Source organism: Struthio camelus, chromosome 3 (assembly GCF_040807025.1).
Source record: "Struthio camelus isolate bStrCam1 chromosome 3, bStrCam1.hap1, whole genome shotgun sequence".
NCBI lineage: Eukaryota > Metazoa > Chordata > Aves > Struthioniformes > Struthionidae > Struthio > Struthio camelus.
Genome location: NC_090944.1, coordinates 52234780 through 52257542, shown reverse-complemented (window position 1 = coordinate 52257542; position 22763 = coordinate 52234780). Strand labels below are relative to the sequence as shown.

General features: G+C 37.0%; 1 long non-coding RNA gene across 1 annotated transcript; it reads left to right on the top strand.

The window, feature by feature from the left end:
• Window positions 1–2449: 2449 nt before the first annotated feature.
• Window positions 2450–20794, top strand: LOC104144140 (uncharacterized). Its single transcript, XR_694066.2, has 3 exons — window positions 2450–2515; window positions 19393–19620; window positions 19966–20794. It is a non-coding gene; the product is annotated as an uncharacterized lncRNA (long non-coding RNA).
• Window positions 20795–22763: the final 1969 nt, after the last annotated feature.

Sequence of the window (22763 nt, the reverse complement as noted above, 5' to 3'; positions counted from 1 at the left end):
ATTGAAGCCATCTGCTTGAAGAAAAGGGTATCTTTCCATTTCCACATTGAAGCTGTTTCACACTTCTTGGACTATTTAAATGGTCACTTGAGAAGGGAAGGAACCCGTATTCCAGGTGAGTGCTCTAACCAACATGCTACAGAGTCATTCTGCTCTGCTTTGAGCCCCATCAGTATTTAATTCCTGGGAAGTGAGACAGGCCATGAGGTAGAAGAGGCTGAGATGCTCCTATCCCGGAGTACCTTACTGAGGGCACTCATCAGTGAGGTATGGGTTCAGCCAGGAGATGAATCAAAACTAAGCTCCCTCACATCTCTCTCACCATCAGATTACTCAAAGATATGACAATTTTGCCTTTCTTGAGAGACTAGGTGGACCATAAATCCACCCTGATAAAATACTTCTGGAAATATGCCTTTTATTAATCAAGTCGGGATTTAGGCTAGATCTTGGCACCTCACTGTTTAATGCTAGAAGAATTAGATAGTTTCATGTGCCAGGATTGAGTGCCTGTGAGACTTTGCTAATGGAAATTCAGATGCCCAACGGCTTTAAACTTGCTCCTACGTGTTTAGTTGGGAGGTGGAGGAGTGTGAAACCCAGTGGTACCATGAACAAAGGTCTACTTTGTCAGTGAAGCCTTAAACCTTTCTATCACACACCACAACTTCATCTGGAGAGTTTCCTCTCCCCTTAGGAATATAATCAGTGGAACATATTGTTAAATTATATTTATTAGATAAATTATATTCAATAATCTAATATAGATGACAGGTATGAGCCTGAATACCATCTGTAATTTCCTTTACTTCGTACAAATACAAGAACTACTTTCATGCCTCCGACTATAAAACAATCACTAGTTACTAGTTACAGACAGGAAACGTATTTATATGGCAATGTAAGTACGTTAGGGGCTATTTTCTCTTCCTCTGAATCATATCCAGTTTTACTGAAGGTTTTGCCACAGTTATTCTTCTTTTTGAACTCAATATCACCATAATTGCTTTTCCGAGTATGTGCCAACAAAAAACAAACAAAGAGATTGTAAGGTATGCTTAAAAAACACATTGAGGACCAAAGGAGTTAATCAGCTGGCGTTTTGCTAATATACCTGTCCATTTATTTGGTAGACATTAAAGTAAACCACAAATATAGTAATTTAGAAACATAGCTTTCTGGAAAGCCTATGCACAGTGAATTTTTAAGTCTTATAACTGTAACTGTCTGTAAGTCTCACCCCACAGATGGGATTCAACCCTGTTAGTACAGCTCTGTAAAAGCCAGCTTAGTCTAAGCAAGTTTTCTAGGCTCCTTCTGTAATCAGTGAAGAGAAAAAGGCAAGTCCGGGGGGCATTTTTTTCCTCATTTCTATTGCTCTATGGAATGGCAGGAGAAGTCCAAGAAGAAGCCTAATTTTTATGCAATTAAGATGTGATCAATCCTATATTTGACTTTCTGTGACACTCAGTGCTTGTCAAGACTAATAGGATAAACATTTTATGATTTATTAAAGAGTAATTGCCCAAAATTCAGGATGTATAACACACTTTTGCTTCATTCCCAGCCCAGACTCCAGCCCAGGCCAGAGGCTTACCTTGGTGTAAGCTTTTGATACTCTGGCCATTGTGCTAAATCGTTCTCCTTGTTTACCTGGTTTTGAATAATAACTGTGGTGGATTTTTTGTTGTTTTTTGTTGGTTTTTTTAAATATGTACATGCTTTACTTCATTTCTTTCAAATGTATATATTCTTTCATTTTATATAGTTGAGGTGGTGACATTGAAATACTTTGCTGGGATTCATGGTAATTATTCGTCATTGCTTTTGTTAAACTGTCAGAGTCAAGAGTGCATACACTGTAAAAGAATATTTGAGTATAAAGAAATTGACATTGCTTTCCATTAGTATGTATAGTTCTACAGTTAATAAAAATTGCAAATACGTTTTCCAAAATGTTAATTTTCATAAGGTCATGTTTTAAAAATACATTCTTCCTCAAAATTTTCTACTTTTAAATTTTTTCACTCCAAAGCAAAACAACAGTCTACACATATTTACCAAGATCCAAAAATAGTTTTAGGAAAATTTTACTTCTATAATTGTAATGAAATATTAAACCAAAATCCTGAATTTGGATGAAAATCAATCCTTTAACAATTTGACCTTGTATAAAACAAATGCTTGACATTTCCTTTATTTTGAAGAAAATCTTAATTCTAGTAAACTATGCAAATATTTGGCAATAAATGTTTTCTGTATAACAAAAAAAGCCACTCTCTGATAATTTGCAATAGCTTTTTCAACGTACATTTCCTTTATATTCACCAAATCACAGCTCTGCTATTTGTGTGTTCGCATGTATCTCTGAATCTGGATGCAGCTGTGTGTAGGATTCAGCGGATGAAAGCACAAAATGTATCTTTTTCAGATTCAGCTGTGAGAGAAATAAGCTTGGCTTTCAGTAGCTGTTTCACCAAGAGAAGTCAAAAGAAGCTCAGATCACGTCAGTGAGGTGACTTTGCATTCTCTGTAGTCTAAGCAGTATATTTGGCCGGGAATCGTAACTCTGAAAGGTGTAACTGAGCCATGTTGAACCAGGTAGCAGTAGTTCCTGGGAATAAGAGCAGAGCAAATCTGGTAATAGAAACTAGCGCTATGTATATGCCTCAAGTAAGTGCATTTACATCATGTGTAAGCCCAAGCAACTCCGTCTTCACTGCTATTTTCATGTGATTTTTGAGCTACCTCTTATGTGCTATGTGCATATTTCATAATTGTAGTCTCCTCATAGCCTAAGTGAGACCAGACTTTGTTTCTCATGCTGAAATAGTGTAAAATACTAATCTGGTAAAAGAAAAATCCCTCCCCAAAAAAACAATAGCAAAAAAAACAACCCCTCCCCACACTTTATTATTATTCATCAATAGTGCTTATCAATATCGCTATTTCCTGTCAAATCCCATCTCAGTGCTTTCCTTCACCTTTGGTGCAAATGCCTCTCCTCCCCTTGCAGCAGGCTGCCTGCTCACTGCCTACTGCAGGCAGGCTGAAACACCTGTGTGCTCGCCCCGCACAGCTGTGCGCATGCCACTGCCCCGCCATCTGCAGAGTGCTCCAGATGGCGATTTCTCCTGGAGAGTGGGCTGACAGGCAGCTCCATCCAAGAGGGATTGTTTATTGTATAATTAGAAAGCGTTGCACTAGGTCTAGCTAAAATAAGAACAGAGTCAAACCTCTGCCCCAAAACCAGCCATACTTTCTCCTAAGTTCAAGGAGATTTGGTGTACCTGCATGTTATTTATTTTATTTTATTTTTATTTACTTTCTTTTCTTTTAGCTTCTGTGCTCTTCCCTGCCACCTGGAAACAGAAGTGCCAACATGCCATTACAGTGGCTGTTCTTCTCATCACAGTGTTTGTTCTTGTCATATTTACTCTAGGTCTGAAAATGGAGTATATTGAAAATTTCATTTCAGAATTCAATCTTGTGAGATCAATTCTAGCAACAGAGATAGATAATGGACAGGGATCTAGGCACGTTAAAAGTAAACAAACAACAACAACAAAAGTCCGTTAAGTCCAGAAGCACCAATAAGATATGAAATTCAGATTGTTCAGAAAAATTTTCAGGTATGAGACAGTGCACTGATGTTGAATCTAATACACTCGTGAGTTTGTTTTTTTTTTTTTGTCTCCCTCCTCCTTGCCCTGATCATTTTGCATACTGTATCAACACGTGATAATAGAGCTACAAACACAGCCAGGGATTCTTTGGGATGTGGTGGGGGAGAGAGGAGGAGAGGACTGGGAGAAAGAAAAAAGAGAGTAAAAACCTTAGCTGATGTAAACTTACATAGCATCAGTGACTTCAAAGGAGTTATGATGATGACCTAATTCACATGAAGAATTGACCCTGAACATCTTAGAAATGTTCATACTGTGGAACCACATTATCTTTTTTTTCTCCCTTCTTTCTTATTTTCTTCCTGAATTTTCACCACTGATTTACCACATAAGAATTGCAATGTGAATGTCTGTTAGAGGTAGCACTGCATTTTTAACCTACATAGTCATGGGCACAAAAAGGTTTCTCATCAAAAGAGTGCTGCAAGCAATGTCTTCCCCTCCTCCTCTTCTTTCTTTCCAGCTCAATTAAGAAACATGTTTTTCCTCTGAGTGCTTGCCTTTTATCTATTCCTCTTCTCATGTTTCTCTGTTATTTTTTCTCCTTCATGGCATAGCAGTGGTGCTGAATGCTGATGAGATAATGCAAAGTTTAACCCCACACAGTCCTTTTCCTAGTATCTTCTAGTTGCCTGTAAGCCCATGGAAGTGGTTAGAATCCCAGGACACCCCTACTTACTCCAGGACAAGAAAATATTGAATAATTCTCCTCTTTGATGAGAAGAAGTTGGAAAACAACCTACTCTTGCATCAAAAGCAACTGGTGGAGGTTGTTAGACTTTTGAATATTTCTTTACTAGTTTTGCTGTAAAATGATTGAGACTTGTTTTCAGGAAAATCACTGGTCTGTAGAAATGCTTTCTATCACAATTCCACATATGAAAACATGAAAGTATGGGCCAGAATTTACTTATGTTAACATCACCCACTGGGACTATGGGGAATTGCCCTATGTCTGAATATGAAATAAAAAATGATAGAATACTTCTTTAGTTGTAAATACTATAATTAAGAATATCTTTGCTATTATTCAGATCTGGTAAAGTCACTTTGTATTTAGAAGCTTTACTTCAGTTGTATGTACATTGATTTGAAAGCTGATTTAAAGAAAGAATTTACCTCATGATGTGGGTAAGTATGTTTGTTTCAAAAGGCTGTTTTTGCTATTACAGAGCACACTCTTTCTGCAACATCTGCTGTAAACTATATGTTCTTCATTGTCACTCAAACCTCCATACTAATTTGAAAAGGCTGTTGATTAAAATGCACATAACAATGAATGCAAAGTTTAACGAGGCTTTTTTGTTTCTGTCAGAAGAGTGAAAAATATTCTGCCGGAACTAGATGTTTTCTTCATGTTATAGCAAGCGTTGATTGAATGCCAAGTAATATATTATTGAACACAGATGTAGATACTAAAGTAGACATTTTATGGACATATTTTGAAGACAACTAACATTTATTACTGTTTATGTTTCAATTCTAGCTCAGAAGACATTCTCTGATACTAGGATATTTGTTTGATCCTCATATAACCAGGAATGAGGATTATACCATCTTATATTAGGTGCTAAGGATCCTATAGAATTGATGTTGCAGTGGGTAGTGACCAAAACAAAGAGACAATTTAAGCATTTTTCATTTATCCCCTCAGAAAAGGACATGTGAGACAGATGCGTCTACAGAAATTTCTATTACACTGCAATCCGTAAGGGTGCTCTCTTCTTCTTATCAGCATCCTTACTTGTGCCTAGGTATTGATTAGCTGAGTACTGTTAGAAGAGTAGTTCATTAGTTTGGCGTCAAGTTCTAGTAAGTTTTCATAGAAGAAAGGAAGGAAGAAAGGTTGTCTGCTTTACATTGTCAGAGTTACAAAAATCTGAGATTTTAACCTTCATTGAAACCACCTGAGGAGTATATCCTACTTTTCCTCTTTCTTAATTTTTAAGATTATTGAAAGGTGTAGCTGAAGGAAAAGAATAGGTAAAACTAATGGAGAAATTTCTGAAAGGGGGGGAAAAAACACTTCAAAATGCTTTTGTTTGAGGATCTCAGAGTCTCTTGCTATCCTCTTTTGTCCTGCTTTCTCAAATATCTGTCCAAATATAAGCATTTGCATCCTTCAAGCATCCTTCATTCTGTACATCATAAGCAAACTTGTGAATTTGCTCACAAGCTCACAAGCTCACAAACCCTTGAGCTTACAAGTATATCAAGGCAAGCGTAAAAGAGTAAGCTAAAATCTGCAAGCTGTAAGGAGGGATTGCACTGCTGGATGCAATGATCATCTGGGTATCATTTAACAGCATTATCTTACCAGGTAATCACTATCTCCCGATAGAAAAGCATCACTATTGAACATACTGTTAAAGCCTTCCAAGTTTTCTTTGTAATTAGTACAGAAAATCCTACTGGCTCTCTATATTTTGTATCATAACTTGCATTATAAAAACTTTTACTCGTAGAAAAAAATGTGGACAGTACAATTTGTTAATGGGACATGTAATCTGTTTTCAGTGTCCCTTCAGTGAGCATTGGGAACACTGCACTTCCTGAAGTCTCACTCAAACAGGGCTTAGTGTCAGGTAGAAACTATCATCCTAACTAATTTAATAATACAGCATGTTGGTTTCAGATACACTGATGACAGATTGGAATCTAATGGCCTACAGGTGACAATGTGAAACAATAACTTGAATATATAGTAACACTTTGTGCATACAGTGACAGCCCCCACATCTACAAGACAGAGAAAAAGTAGGAGAATCCTTCAATACCAAAGTAGATATAGTAACAAAAAAAAGAAACACACATCACAGAAGAGATTCTTTCTAACAATACTGACAGTGTATTAGAATGGGAATTCTGACACCACTGTGTAATTAATTTATGTTGTACAGATGTTAGAGAAGATCAACCAGTCTTATAGGAATAATGTATCTGTAGAGAATGTAACAATTAACTATTATTGTATTTGCCAGAGAGAATCTATAGAAATAGTTATTTTATAGAATGGATTTCAACTCTCAGCTCTCAAAGAAAGCCTGATACCTAATAATTAGTAAACCAGAATCTAAACCCCAAATTATTATAATGTACATATTCATTTCATTAGATTCACACCACCGTGTGGTGTAAAGCGGGAATAATTAAACACCAGATGGTGATGTAAACTCCAATAGCGAGAGCTCATACATAATGTATGAGAATGGGATTTACTGTTGTTTTTATCCATTTGGAGCCATTATGCTACTCTTGGACCCCAATTCATGTCTCAGAGAAAAAGATCTCTCTGGACTGAGAATTCCTCTATGCTGAACAGTTTGTTCATTTGCCCTGTCATAGCCTCATCAGTTATCTCCCTGCTCAACTTCCACAATTTCCGAGAACACATTATTTTCTGGCAGTGCTCACAGAACTCCTGAGCTTTTCCATCATATAGAAGCATCCGAGCTTACGGGATATCATTTTATGTTTCTGCCAGCAATATAAAGTTTAAGATTAGGACCTTTGGAAATTGAATCTGATTTTTAATGATTGTAGTGTCACATTTCCAGCCTGAAATACTTTTAAAATGTCATTAACTGATGTGCTATTAATCATTTAGATTTTTTTGACCATTAAAATATCTTTTTTTTTCATTAAAGAAGTAATGAATATGAAAGTGAAGTGAAGACAGGATATAGTGCACATTAATGGTTAGAATGGAGAGCAGATTAATATGCTTAATTCTCCTTCATTCATGACATTCCACATAGGTGTTTACATTGGTCCTTAGTAGAACAATGACAATTAAAAAACAAATCTCTCGTTCTTCTTCTAACCAGTCCCAGTGAAAGAATACATGGACATTGGTATTTGTATCTTTTGTTCCTTGACTACCAGCAAGTGAGCAGAAATCAGGAAAATTAGAAACATAAGTATACTTTTTTCACTTGTGCCAGAGCAAATATATTCTTCATGCAGTCTTGTGATCACAGCAGCATTCACTGAAGTCCCTCAGAGCCAGACATCGCTTTGCCCGCTCTGTGCAGCTACATGAAGGACACAGGACTTAATGCTTGCTTAGCTGTTCGTGATGCCTCTCTGTGTCTGAGGGTTCCCTTTACTTTCTGGCACCTGGCTTGCCTGTCCAGCAAAGGGGAATCAGTAAGCCAGAAGATCCATCTGTTTCCCAGATATGACAGCTATATGTAGTAGCAACAATTCCTATGTTTTTATGTCTCAACATGCCTTGTGAAAGATGTGTGGCTTACAGAACCATTTTGAAATATGAGTTTCATTTGGTTTCACTCTGAATTCCAGGATGCTGGGGTGATGCTTAGCATATGTGCTTAGCATAGAAAGTGTAAATATGAATGACAGAGGTAGATTTAAGACATAGTGCGTTCATAGTCAGCCGGCTCAGTGGTAGATGCAGCACCACTTCCAGTAGGGAGGAAAGGAAGATGAACAGCAGCATCCCATATCAGAGGATGGGACGTCATTGCTCCCATAGTTCTGAGAAAATTCTCAAAAAAAATTTTAATTGCCATCAGGTAGCTTTACACATGCCTAAATGCATGATATACATGACAGAAGTGCAATGCAGTGGGAAAATAAACTTCTCTTATATCAAGCTTGTACTGTCTGGAGTCCCAGAGATATTCACAGCACTGGGTAGTGATTGGGAATGATAAAGGTTTCTCAGACGGCCTAGCAGGTATGTGGCTGAGAGTGTGGTCTGCGCCCTAGGCTCGGGAGCCATTCTGCCTTGGCTTTGTCAGGGTAAAGATAATTCAGGACAGAGCGTTTTATAGGACTTTGTCTATTGGTCCTTCTGGATTGGAAAAACCTACCGTATAATGGTAAAATACTGTGACCTGGTAAGCCATCCTGCCATGGCTTTCCAAAGCAACCATAGGCTTTCATGCAGGGTTGTTGCAAGTAGTTAGCTCCATTTTAGTAAAATCAGCCACAAAAATCACAGAGAGATCCCAAACCATCTAGCAAAGAACAATCTATCAAGCTTTACTCACCACGGCCGCTTCAACTCTGTAATATACAGTCTGTGCTTGACTCAGGAGGCAGTGCCTTTTCCTGCTGCTCTGAATCCCAGTCTTCTGTGCCTTCTTTTACAGATTAGCTTGATTCCTGCAGGCTCCCTGGCTGCACTCCACAACCACTTGATTTATCAGCACAGTCCTTTTGCCCCAAGATTTTTTTCATTTTATTATGGCTTGTACAAGCTAAGCTTAAATCTACAGTAGCAGTGCTTTATTTCAGTACTACACTGGCAAAGTGCTTCTGTGTGGATGCACCTGTATCAGATAAGTCTGTTCTTATATAGGTAGAATAAAATCATACCCCGTGTTATGCTGATGATCCAAGTGTAACTATTCTAGGAACAGTAAAAATTTCTGCTCTTATAACTATTCCAGCCCTTGGTTTTGCAGTACATAGCTGTGCTGTCAGGGTCCTGCAGTATGCACATATAGCCTTAGAATCACTGAAAAAATATATTCACTGCCAGGACCATCACTATTTTCATAATCCCAAGCTCTGATTCAGTTGTAAAAACATTTTTTTTTAATTAAATTCTTTTCCTCAGAAGAATACTCGGAGAAAAAAAAAAAGTCTTATGAAAGTGGAAACATTTTAGTGAAGTCTAAAGCAAATAAAAATATACAGGTCCTATAGAATCAAATATAACCAGAGATTCTTAGTGAAGAATTTTCTCTGAAGAGAATTTTTGATGAAAATTACAAGCTCTGAAATATCAACATTTCTGAAAAGATTAAGTAAAAGAAAAACATTTCCCCCCTGTGAAAATCTAAATGAAGTTATTTCATTTCTGACTGCTTAGCATTATATTCAGTAGTCTCCTATTCAATTTTTAACTGATCTGAAATGTTTAATTTCTAATTAGTGAGCTACATGGTTCTCTATTAGTGCAAGGGCTTACAGAAAGTGTAGTTAAAGTCACTATCCTCCCCTTTGCAATGGAGTCCTTTGAAGACTGTTCCCACTTCAATGAAGTGCAGCGTTTTTATCACAAGTTTTCAGACTCCATGCACTGGTGAGCACGTCCCTGAGGATGATTCTCCCAGTCCATTGCCATAAAATCATGCAGAAAACCCAACTTCCTACTAGGTTAACTTGAAACATCTTTAGGAAAGTCAAATACATTGAAATAATACATTTTACAAGAGCAGTTTGCTTGGTCTCAGGGTGCAAAAGTAATATAGTCAGGATAGTGCCAAGCCCATGCTAATACTTCCTAACCCTCACTGACCTCAGGCAAAATTCTTCTAGCCACAGCAAGGGGACTGCTGATTCTGAGTGCAGCAGCACGCACGTGTCTCTCTGCAAAGGGCTATAAAGATATTTACGCCAGGGGAAATAGTTCCCATTGAGCAAGACACAACAGCTCTCTAGTGAAGTTTAGCATGTCATGTCTGCCCAGATTTGTGGAGGACTTGAAACTTCAGTGTTCCTAAGAAATTCAGACTGTATTGTCTATTTATTTCACCACTCCCTATGCCCTTCTCAGCGTCCTTCTTCCCAGCTCCTCCTCCTTCAGAAGAGGGCAGAATCTAACTCTTAGGGCAGAAAGGACAGAGTTCACCACATTACTTGCCCTGTATTAAGTTGGCCTTTTTGCTTCAAATTTCTGCCTATTTCTTACCTTAGACAGACCTTTAGGATTTGGAAAAAGGTAACTCATATTTTCCTTCAGATTTGTTGCTTTTATTTTTTCATGAACTTAGTGCAAATCTCTTCCAAACTGATGACAATTTCTGAGGGTTCCTCTTCTGGAACTGATTCGGGTTGAGAGTGTATAGTCAGCATAAATAGGATGTCTAAAGTGTAAACAGGAAACAGAGGTCTGGTGCAAAGAACACCGTTGTGTTGTTTTCTGATATACTGAAAGCTATTTTGTAAAACTCTATCCACTTTTCCTCAGAACACAAGAGCAAATAGTAATTAATGAGACTATGAGATAGAAAAGTCAGAATGAATCAAAATAAATAGTGTATTTTCTAAGAAAAAAGAAAAAAAAGCTTATCTATGGAACTCACTGTCACAGGTGAATCCTTAACAGGATTTAGACGTGGGCGGACAACGAGCACATATAGAGCTATAGTGATAAGTGTTAAAACAAAAATAAAGTAACTCTTCTGGAAAACATTGAAATATTTTGTGCTTCAGGCATAAACAGAGATTTAAAGACGAGGGAGGAAAAGCCATTTATCAGGCAGATAATTCAATTGGTGCTTACTATAGTGTTTCTTGAAACTTTCTTTGAAGAAACTGCTGTTAGTTACAGAGCAATTTTCTGGATTATAGGAACCACTGATCTGATTCAGTATAGCAGTTCCTGTGATTTTACTAGCAAAATATAAACTGGCATTCCTAGGAAATTATTTTACTTGTTTTTTCAGCCTCCCATGAAAGTCAGGCCTCAGTGATGATTTTGAAACATTCAGGTGTAGGCAAACCTGAATTCAATATTAATATTTTCTAGTTCTGTAAGTTCTCAAACTGTGGAAAATGTCCATACAGTCTCTACAACCAATGATATATGCATATAAATGTCATATCCTTGGTTTTATATTTTGTAAGCAGGAGATAAAGAAACTCATAAAACAGTACAAGTAGGAAGAGCTAGTACTATCCTAAGCGGACTTTTAACAATTTGGGGCAAAACTACATGCCTGTCTATTTATGGACAGTGTGAGTACCTGTATATCAACTAACTATATCCTAGAGTGGCAGAACTGGTAGACAGCTATTCACTGATTTCATCTTCTATTTTTAGATTTTTGTTGTTATTAGTATTATGTGTAGACATACTCCAACAACCAATTCACAATTTCAAATACCTAAGAAGCATGTATTTTTCTTGGCAGGCTAATATACTTTTGTATATTCTGACCCTTAGAATATGCTCCTTTTGAAATTTCATTAAAAGTACTGCTCTTTAATTTCAAAATATCCATTTTGATTGTAACTTTTAAGGAAAGAAGGCCAGGAATTCACTACCATGTTTATTAGAAGAATTGTAACAAGTGACTTGTAAAAATGCACTGTTCCCAGGTAAAATGCCTATAATAAAAACATCCATGCTGTAGATAAAAATATATAAGCAGAAGACAATTCCATATGCTTGGATTACATTAGAGATGTCATAAATACCCCTGTTCAGACAGTCCCTTCAGTGGGACTTAGCTCTGCTGTCTTTAAGAAGCTACAGTAGAGACATCAACATTTAAAGTAATCAGCCTGGGCTCCTTGCAGAGTCAATGGAGGTGTAATGCATCTCTCACGTTTCAGACATTTATTTCAAGATACCAAGAACTATGCCCTAGAAGAGCTAATAAACAGTGCTGTCAACTACACAGGGTGAATATCTCAGATGCTCACCACCAATATCTATTTAGCATACCCTACATCTGTCCGCTATGCTAGTAGAGCTATAACAGCAGTTATACAATAAAGTTTTTTGATCTAGCACTAGTGGTCAAAAGTGTTATTGAGCAGGACATGCCACCTGGATTGCTGTCACCTTTCCAACAGCTCAGTTAGCAAAATCAATTAACATAGTATATCTTTTTCTGCAACAAACTGGTCAGCTATTAAAAAATATCTCACAAAGAGACAGCTGTCTGCCTAAGACAAGAAAGTTAGATATTTGCATAAGGCCATAAACAAAAGGAAGGATGAGGACAGGTTTGTAATTTTGGAGTACCAGCTCCCACAGTTGAACACAAAGTATAAAATCAAAGTTCTGCTATGAAGGATTCAGAAGGGCCATGCAAGGCTACAGTCTGGATACAGTGAGTACTTGAAGATGTAGCTACCAGGTCAAGAATTATGGGTGACTGGCACTGGCCTCACTCAACATGAGCACCAGAAATATATAGGTTGCATGATCAGTGGGACTACTAGATGACAAAAAAGTCTACTCACCAGAAATGTTTCTACTCCTGTATTAGTGCATGAAAAAAACCTCGTAATTGCAACTGAGACTCAGCAGAGGATTTCATTCTCTGTGTGTTAGTTAAGGGGTTGCTGATAAAACATATGTCCCACAGAATGCTATTAAGTTTTATTACAGAGAGGCCTAGAATGGGATGTTTTTAAGGGTGTTACTGTACAGAAGCAGATAAGGTAGAGAGCAAAGGAAAAACCTTGTAAATAACGTGTAGATCATTCACATGGCATACGCACCACATAAAGCTGAAGTCAGGTAGGAATGTGCATCACCTGAACATTATGTGAAAAATGTATACTACCAAGTTTGAATTCTTATCTTTATCAGCTCCATATTAAAGTTTGTTGAACTATGAATTTATCTCAGGTTAAGGCATAGAATTTTTGTTTCTTTTTCAATCTATGAAAAGTCATTTCCCATGCTGCATGCTACATAAAATTTATAATAAATAACCAAAATTTAACTAAAAAAATCACAAACATTGTCTTATCTCATAGGACTGAGGTTTATTTAAACCTGATTTATTGACAGACTGTGTTGGAAAAATGGAGAAGAATTATGCTATTAACATTGTTTGCATATAATCTTCTAGCTTCAGGGATGCTGAATATTAAAGCAGGCAAAAAATGACTGCTTCTTACAGAACAGATATAATAACATGTGATATGAATAGAGCAAGTAAAATTCTCAGAAAGCACCTATGCAACCTGGAATACATCTTCAAAACATTTTGGCTTTGTCAGATTTAAGCTCTGATTTAAACGCTTTTAAAATGAGACATGCTTGTTTTGAAAAATGCTATCCACTATGAGTATTTCCACACATTGAAGTCAACAGTCCCGCTATCCTTTAACAGACTAAAGATCAGATTAAAAAAGAAAAAGAAAACGAAAAAAAAAATTACAGAAAGAGCAGCCATTTAGATGCTCTTCCATCTCTCTGGAAGACAGTAAGAGTGAGTTCTACCGTTTCAGTATCTAGCCTATAAAAATAGGTAATTTTCACTTTTCTTTCAGGAACTGTATAATATTTAAACAAAACTAACTTGTATACATTCTATTTAGTGAAGTTTTAGCTCATAAATTTCTGCTTTTTTTTTATTGCTTCAGCAATAAAAATCTGTGTTGTAGTATGGAAGAAAGCTTTAGGCTAAAGTCAAATACTTCTTTTCTTTTTATAACAGTCTTGGAGTTTATCTTATTCTGTCTATGAACAAACTGAAAAACACAATAACATAGGGTATAAAAATATAAACTTTCAGCATCCTAAGAATTTAAAACAATTCAGAGAGGTACTTCCAGCTACGTTCACAAAATAATTTTATTGTGGAAATCCAACCTGATTCCCAGTGTGGGCTACTAAACTGGATACCTGAGACTCTTAAACAGTAACCCCTAAATTACCACTGGAGTTACAATGATCTCTTTTAGCAAATGTTCTCAGTGGACCAGACAAAGACTGAAGCATGTCCATGTAGCCTTGTGTCTGGATCACGGACCTAGGGATCAGGGAGACATCAGTGGGCATGTCTTCTTATATTTAACAGGCATTGGAAAACTTCCAGAAATGGCTCAGGACAGTGAATCCTGACTGCAGAAAGGTAGTGCCTTCTGCATGCCTTAAAGTACTGAGATGTATGACACTCAGTTCCTGTGACATTTCCTATCAGTTACCCAAGGCATCTCCTGGCTCGTTATCTATTGTGCTCCTATGAGTCTAAGCCTTTCCATATGTTTTGTAGTGACCCTAGTACCAAACTCAAGTGGGTACTCAGTTTAGAGTGAGAAAGACAGCTGAACTAGCAAAGCTAAAGGAGCAGTAGTCTTGAGCACAAGTCTTTTTGTGGATCTAACTTAGGTGTACAAATGGGAAAGCCTTTAGCCTTTAAATCACCTAGGCTTTGCCAAATGAAGTGAAAATATATCCTAAATGATTTCCCATATCTGGGTCTGGGTCACTTTTGAAAGCAAGACTTCAACACTTTTGAAAATGTTGCGACTTGTCTCTACTTTTGCTTGTATTCATTCTGATACAAGGGTCATAAAAAGAAGTTAAGTACAGTGATTAATTTCTGCTAGCAAAAAGACTGCTGTCACATCTGAATTTGTCTGTAACCAGTCTCTATTCCGTTAATAAAGCTCTGTGTGAGGTCTCAGTAAACTCGTACCACGATTTCTTTTCTTTTTTAAGTTTTTCAAACAAACATTTTTACTTTTGGCTTCATTAGCTGTATGGGTGGTGATGGGGATTATAGTGAAAGCTTACCATTTCCTCCTTATTCTTTCACACTCTCTTAAACCAAGAGACCTGTTCTGACAACGATCTGGAACTTCCAGATTGCCAGGTACTTTGCTACTGCTTTGAGTGTGTGGCTGCTAAAAAAGGTTTATCTGTGTTCACACGTCCTGTTTTAACTGGATCTGTGACTGCTAAGCACTTACCATGTATCCAGCCTCCAGAAGGTTTTCCTCCAGGAGGTAACTGGCCACGCAAAAAGTTGAATCAGAGCGGCAGAAGGGCCAGCAGTCTTCAGGGCTGAGTGGGTGCAGCAAAGGAAAGGGAAAATGGAAACCTCTTATACTGCGTACACCACTTATGGATTAGCTCTGTGAAGCCATAGTGTAAATAGCAAACGCTTATTAATACCACTCACTTGAACTAGATTGTGCTAGAGAATAATCACACATACAGTTAGGCTGACAAAACTGAGAGTAGCAACCAAAGTGACCTCTGAGATCTTTGAACATAAAGGTTTACAAGTTTGTTATCCATTTTAACATGTTATATACCTTTTTGTGTTTCTCTCTAATAATGCTAAGTTAAGATCGTCATCACTGCTCTTACTTACAGTGAATTAAGTCAATATTTATTTCTTTCGCTCTAGACTGATACAGATAGTACGGAAAATATCCTTTTTATGCAATAGTATTATTGTTTTTCCATCAGCTGCTGGTAATGTCACCGCATCAAGAAAGTATTTCAGGAATCATTTCAGAGTAGCCATCAGTTAGTGCAGTAATATTTCATTTCCAAAATCATCTCCTTTAGGCCTGTTACTGGAAGCATCACAAACAGCATTTATCTATTGTAGAAGGAATCCACATTTCTCCATACTTCTCTTGTATAAATTATTGCTTGGGCTTACCCTTCCTATTCTGCTGGGACTTTCATTGGTGCAATTCAAAACATCTGCTATTAAACTTGGCCAATGGATATTTATTGAATAGCTTTTCATTAAACATTAGTTTTAGAACTTACCATTGTTTTCATTCACAAATTTCATGGAAGCTTTACCAGAGCATTATAAAAATAAAACAAACAAACAAACAAACAAACAGACAACAAGGAAGGAAGGAAGGAACGGATCAAAGACTACAGCAGAACTTACTGTATCTGTTACACAGGCAGACAATCTAGATAGATGTCACTTGGCATTAAATGGCAGTAAGTTGCCTTATGCTGTTCACTGAATGATGGATGACAAATCTTATTGTTATACAGATGCTTAACTCACTGTTGTGCATTATAATTTTGAAGATGCCATCTGACTTGCGCAGATTAGTATTCTCTGCAGCTATAGATATGTTGCAGGCAGTAGAAACGGGGATTGGTTTATTTTTTCCTGTTGTTTGTTGCCTGACAGCTTTGACTCCAAGACCCATTCATTATAGTAAACTGAATTTATAGAGGTCTGGACTTTGGCTTTTGCTTCAGAGAAGAAAAATAGTTTCTCATTTATTGGATTTGCAATGCAGATATAATATGCCCAGCACCTGCACAGAAATATTCTTGATAGCAACATATTAGCGGACCGTGGTAAAGTTAACTGGCACTGAAGAAGAAGAAGAGAGAGGAGGTGAGGGAATATTTGTATATTGCTCACCTAAATATTTCTTCAAGTTTGCTAATGTCCCCATTCAGTTTGGCATGGGCCTTAAAAGCACTGTATAATGGGGATAAATTCCCAAACAATGTGGGAAAGAACATCTGCTAAGGGGTTTATGTAATTTTCCACTCAATTTGTTCTGTCAAGAAGATAAAGTATTTCACTCCTTTGAAGAGACCAATACTTCGGGTTAAAAAATCAAAACTTGAAATGGCAGAAATTCAGTATGAAGCAAAGTTTCTTTGTTAGGTCTGTTTTTCTGTATTATTTTTCCCTGTACTGAGTCACTTTAGTTTGTTTTTTTTTTAGTCTCTTCCTTTTATTTTCATCTCTGTTTGCTGAGGTAAAACATGCAAGTGACCAAGAATCAAGAACAGTGACCTCCCTAACCAGTACAACATGAATATATTCCACAAACACTGGATATGCTTCTACCAAAACTTTCACACAATAGCTGAATGGGTGGTTGTTACTTTGCTGGCTTTCATTGCCGCATATTTGTCCTATATTCCAAATAAAACAATAAAATTGTACCTTAAGCAATAGAATCATAGTCTACAGTACTCCAAATGTGGAATTTTGTGCTTCCCATTTTCCACATCAGAGCAGACCAAGGAGAAACATTAAATGCGTAAAACTGAAAGGCTTCTAATGCATTACAGGCTTTCAATATAGTGCATTTGGCGCTCCCCAAGCAATGCAATAATGATTTATAAACTGTATCGAAAGCTTTCTACTGTAGAGCAGTGGCTCTTACTATCAGTCTCCTTATTCATATTTCCTGTAGAGGAAATCGCTGTTATCAAATAATATAAATATTAAATAATATCAAATGGTACATCATTTAATACCTTTAATGTGAATATGTTCTCCTATATCTGAGTCTTTATTTTCACTTTATTTACTTTGCTCATGTGATTTAAAAGGTAACACAAAAGGATTCTTGCCTTTTAATAACAGAAAGATACAATATTAAAACTGGATATAAAAAGTGTTTACAGTGATGTACTTAACCGATACACAGTTTGTTAAATACCTTTCAGCGTTCCGTAAGGGCGGCATGCCTAGCTACTGCATGGTAGCAAACCTGAATATGGTCACTAGTGCTAAGAGAGACAAGTCTGTATTTTCAGTCCTCTCAGAAATGTGTAACGCTGTCAGTCCTCAGAACCCTTTTGTTTAAACAGAGCTAAAAGTTTTTTTCATTAGCTCCAGGAGGCCGTGAAGTCAAGGCCATTATATGTCAAGAAAAGATGCTGGGTTAGCTGTCCCAACAACTATTTCTTTGCTTTCCAAGCTGATTGAGCTAGAAAGTATGGGCACTCTCATGTCACATACTCCCACATAAGACCCAGCCAGACAAGTATTTGAGCCAGACACCCTTAGAGGCTCACAAAGCATTCAGCCAGCTGCTAACTGTCCCCTGGCACAGCAGTCCCAGAGCCGTCTTCTTCTTGAGGAGTTGATAGCAGAGGTCCTAGAGAAGATAACAATGTCCTGAACACCTAAGAATGGATTTGCATTGCCTGAAAACCCACACATGAATGGTAGATGCTAAATCTCTAGACCCTACAACTTTACCTCCTTGCTTCCTCCTAGCTTTTGTAGCAATGGGAATATACTCAGATAAAACACAAGCCATTAAACTCTATCTTAATCCATTTTATCTTCTGAAGTCTCTCAGCCTTTAGTTTAGATTTATATGTTTCAGTAACACAGTATATACATCACCTGTAAGCTTCTATGGGTTTTATATATATTAAGGTAGATGAGATTAGACAGCAAAGGAATGGCATACTTCTGTTTCCAGTGAGCTCCAGTAGTGATTAACTTCCTCCATTCCATAATTTGCAGTCATGACATGTATGATGGCAAATTTAGATTAGAGTCTGAGTTCCATCTCACCGAGCCATACACCTCCACACTCTCTCCCCTACAACTTCTTTTATATCCTCTTCCATTCTGCCCTATTTTCAGGAACTAATACTTATGCTCTTACCTCCCGCATTCTAAAAAATTTATGAGCAATTCAGTTCTTTCGTAGAGGTGGCAAACCTTAAATCATTCCAGGTAATTGCCCTTACTATACTACTACAAAATTTAATTTTTGAAAGGAATGATTACCTTGTTTGTTATTTACTTATTTTACAAACTTTGAGCTCCTTATAGTAACTACTGATTTTATTTGTGTTACGTAGGATTTTAAGTGTATCACTGCTATTTAAGAAATTAATAACTTTCTGGTCAAATTTCTTACATCTCAGCAAGAGTGTAATGATACAGACACAAACACAAGGAAAGAAAAGATGCAACACTGTCAGACTTTGCAAGCATACGTAATTTTTGTGTGCAAATTTGGGGTACAAAAGTACCAAGAGAAATGATGCCTCAGGTTACTTACGTATCAGAATCATATATTATTTAAAAGTCTGAGTAGAATGCTTTCATATAAATACCAAATGTATTATTTTCACAATGTCTGCAATTACAGTGATGATCATGACTTCTGTGTATAGATGAATATAGTAGACCTGGGAGTTAATACTTGAACAACAAAGGAAAAACCTCTAGAGCCTAAAATCATAAGGGTAATCCTTTCATGAATGAACGGGTGATATTCTACAGCATGTAGTGATGGGAATATTGGCAATGCCCTAAATGAAGAGCAAACACTTAAACATTTTGAAATATCAAGAACTTGGATAAGCAATAAACTTTTAATTAAATTCAAAGTGACGTGACAAGGTTTTCCATGTGGTTCCAGGACATAATACTAAAAAGGCTTAAGTAAAGTCAAATATTTTAACTCTATCCACTTTTCTCCCCCTACCCAACCTTTACAGAGCCATGACATCCTACCGATGTGAACATGATAAATGCTGGAGCACATAGCAACTGACCAGGCACGCCTTCAGCACACTCCACCTTGCCAGAGAGGCAGCCAGCTTGCAGTGATCTTTGCAAAAACTGCAGTGTGTTGCTAGCCTTTGGTGCTGCCACACATCACAGATGAACTGGGAAGGAACTGAGATACAAAAAGGAAAAAGGAGCTGCAGGCTGTAGAGAGAGTGGTAATTTTATCATTTGTAATTTTATCAGTGTAGCTGTCATTTGTTTTCCACCGAGGCTTCTTGCTTTGGCCTAGTAGCAGAAGTCTAAAGCCTGTGGTGAAAGGGGGTAAGCAAAGCAATAAGATGTGGATAAAGTCTATATTGCTGACAATGAATGTGGGTAAACTCCGTTTGCTTGCATTTACCCTTGATTTCCTCACTGCCTAGAGCTGCCTCTGGTTCCAATCAAGTTTGGCGTCAGAGCCCATCTCCTTCTTGGAGGCTTTCAATGACCTGGAACCAGCTGCGGCAGAAGACTAATTAAGTTCTGGTATGAAGACAATAGCTGAGAACTGTGTCTTTCAGGCGCAGACCCCAGAAGGGTGAAATTCATCTGAAAGGGAAGTAAAGCTTTTCGAAGGGTGGCTTGAGACTGCGAACTCCCACAGAAACTGAGGGACTAAGAACAATTATAAGCCTCCTCTGTGTCATCTCCAAGTGCAAAGTAGGTTCCTTCAGCCTGCTTGTCTGATTGAAACTGTGTATTAAATCAATGTGCATATAGGTTCCTTTAATAATATGTCTAAAAGCAAAAGTAAAAACAACGCGATTTTAACTGCACGCACTACCATGCTGAGCAGACAATAACAAAAGGAAACGAAATGTACTGGCACAATGTTTATCACATTCCACCATGCAGTACTTCTATTATGCATTCAGGTATTATGGTGAGGAAACCAGCATAAGATGTAATGGAATAGAACTAATTACTACTATTGACCCATGTACAGTTGAAAGCCTAAACTGCAACTCTAATGTCTCCAACTGAAAATGCCCCTATTTTATTCAGCACACTGACTCCTCCTGTGTGCATTCAGGATAATATCCATTTACTGACATAAGCTAGTTTTTACTTTTTACTAGTTACACTCCTACAGAAGCAAAGAGCTCTGGGAAAGAGATTTTTTTTTTTCAACACATCAATCCACAGTATTAAATTCCTGTGGCAGGCTCACTCTTCAGCCCGAGTGTAGAAATTATGCTCCTGGATATATACATCTGTGTAGCCCCATTGAAGGCAGTAGACTTGCACTTGAAACCCAAAGCAGAATTCAAAAAACAGAAGGAAGCCAATACTGTAATTTAAGACAGTTTTTGCCCTTCAGAATAGTCATTATCAGTGATGAAGTATGAGTAAGAAAAAAATCCCTGTAGCTTCACTTTCATGTTCTAGATTTAGTTTGCATAACGATAAAAAGAAAAAAAAAATCTTTTTTAACTATTTTGTTTGTTAAACAGCACAAATTTTGTATCAAAACGATCAAAATTGAATAAAGGTAGAATCTCAAATTGACAATGGTATGAAAGATGCTTTGCACTCCGATATAGCTTCCCTTGTATACTTGTTCATGTTTTGTTAAAACTTAAATGGAAAAATATGTTACAATAAATATTCTCATATTAATGTAGTTGCTTATTCTCTTAATGTTAAATATTATTGCAAGTAAAGTATGGATCAACTTACTTATGATTGCTACATGGTTTTAGAAGATACTGAAAAGGCATTCTGTGGAATTTGTTTTTCTCTGTATATTTTATTTGAAATACATACATTTTCACATCTATTTCTCCCTAAAAATATAACAATTTGTACCACTGACCAGTTCAATACAACTCTTGACTTGGCGAAAGGAGCCTGCTTTTAGGCCATCTGCTAGATCTTTCATCTGCAGACCCAAAAGACTGAGGACAGTCTTAGCAGCAAGTTCCACAACTAGACATATATTTCTCTTAAAGAGTTTAGTCTAATCTTGTGTTTACTCTGTCACTGAGAAGCACAATATAAAATTAAAGTTGGGTTTCAAAAGATGAGACTTAAGTCTATTTTAAGGCTTAAGCATTAAAAGAAACAGAGGAAGAGAATAGAGAAAAGCATAGTTCTGTGTTTCTTTCAACAAATGATTACTCACATTTAAAGCTGTGAATAAGCAGTAGTGATCATAATCATAATGGTAGTGGTTTGTACCATATACCCACTCTAAGGAACACACAAGACAAACAGATTGGGCATCCTGATGTCATCATGCCGGTGCCTGTCCCTGACCTGATGGTATCACCATCTTCCCAATTGCTTCCTAGCACTGGGATACATCCTGGGGCGTACTGTAACAAAGAAGAAGCAGTTTTTGAAAAGGATGACTTAGTGAGGAAATGTAGAGAAAGGTAAAGTATTATAGAGATGGACTAGAGAAGAAGGTATTTATAAATTTCTGATTAACAAAATTACATCAAATATTATTCTTCATTTGCCCAATACTGTCAGATAAGTTTTCATGAAAGTATTAATTTTGATTTTTTTTCATTTTCCCTTAAAACTGTGTTAATGGCACAAAAAATCAACTTTAAAACCAAGCTGTTTATCTTGCAAACTCAAATTTCTCTCTCAACTTAGGAATGTGTGTGTTCTTCAATACCATGACATAGATGATATGGGCAAGGTAACACAGGAACTTGCTATCAGTGAAAGAAATTCAACCTGTATTTCCCAAGCTTCAAACCCTCACATGATGACCACTCTCACTTTGTTATTTCTATGTTTAGCAGAAACAGCTTTGGAAGTTTTGTGCATTGGGACAAAGGCATAGAGCAGCTGACTTTTCATTACATAACAGCTTTAGGCAGATACTTTCCATATTCTGAGTGAGAGTATATTGCTAAGGGTTTACCTTAAGTTTGCATGAAAATGATATGCCAGATACCATTCTGCTTCGGTCTATGTCTGTGTGTAAGCAAGAATTCGTTAAAACTAGAAAGTAAGTGAGGGAATTAGGCACTGTAGTCTCACAAGATTTTAACAGGAACTGAGTAACCAACTTCATGAGGAACCGATACTGCCTATTAATGCACTTGACTATTATAAATTGTCTTCACACTCCTGAAAACTGAATGGTTTAAAATATTCTTTTTCTCCAGAGAGCAAGTGGGTCCTTTTTTTTTTTTTTTTTCCCAAAAGAAAGCTTAGCTTTATATGAATCTGCAAACAAAATCAGCAATCACAACAGGGGTGCTTTGCTAGCATATGTGTATGATGAACCTCTAACGAGAGAAAGATCCTTTTTATTCAGTTTACTCTCCCTTCATTTGGCTCATTGGCCGTATCAAGT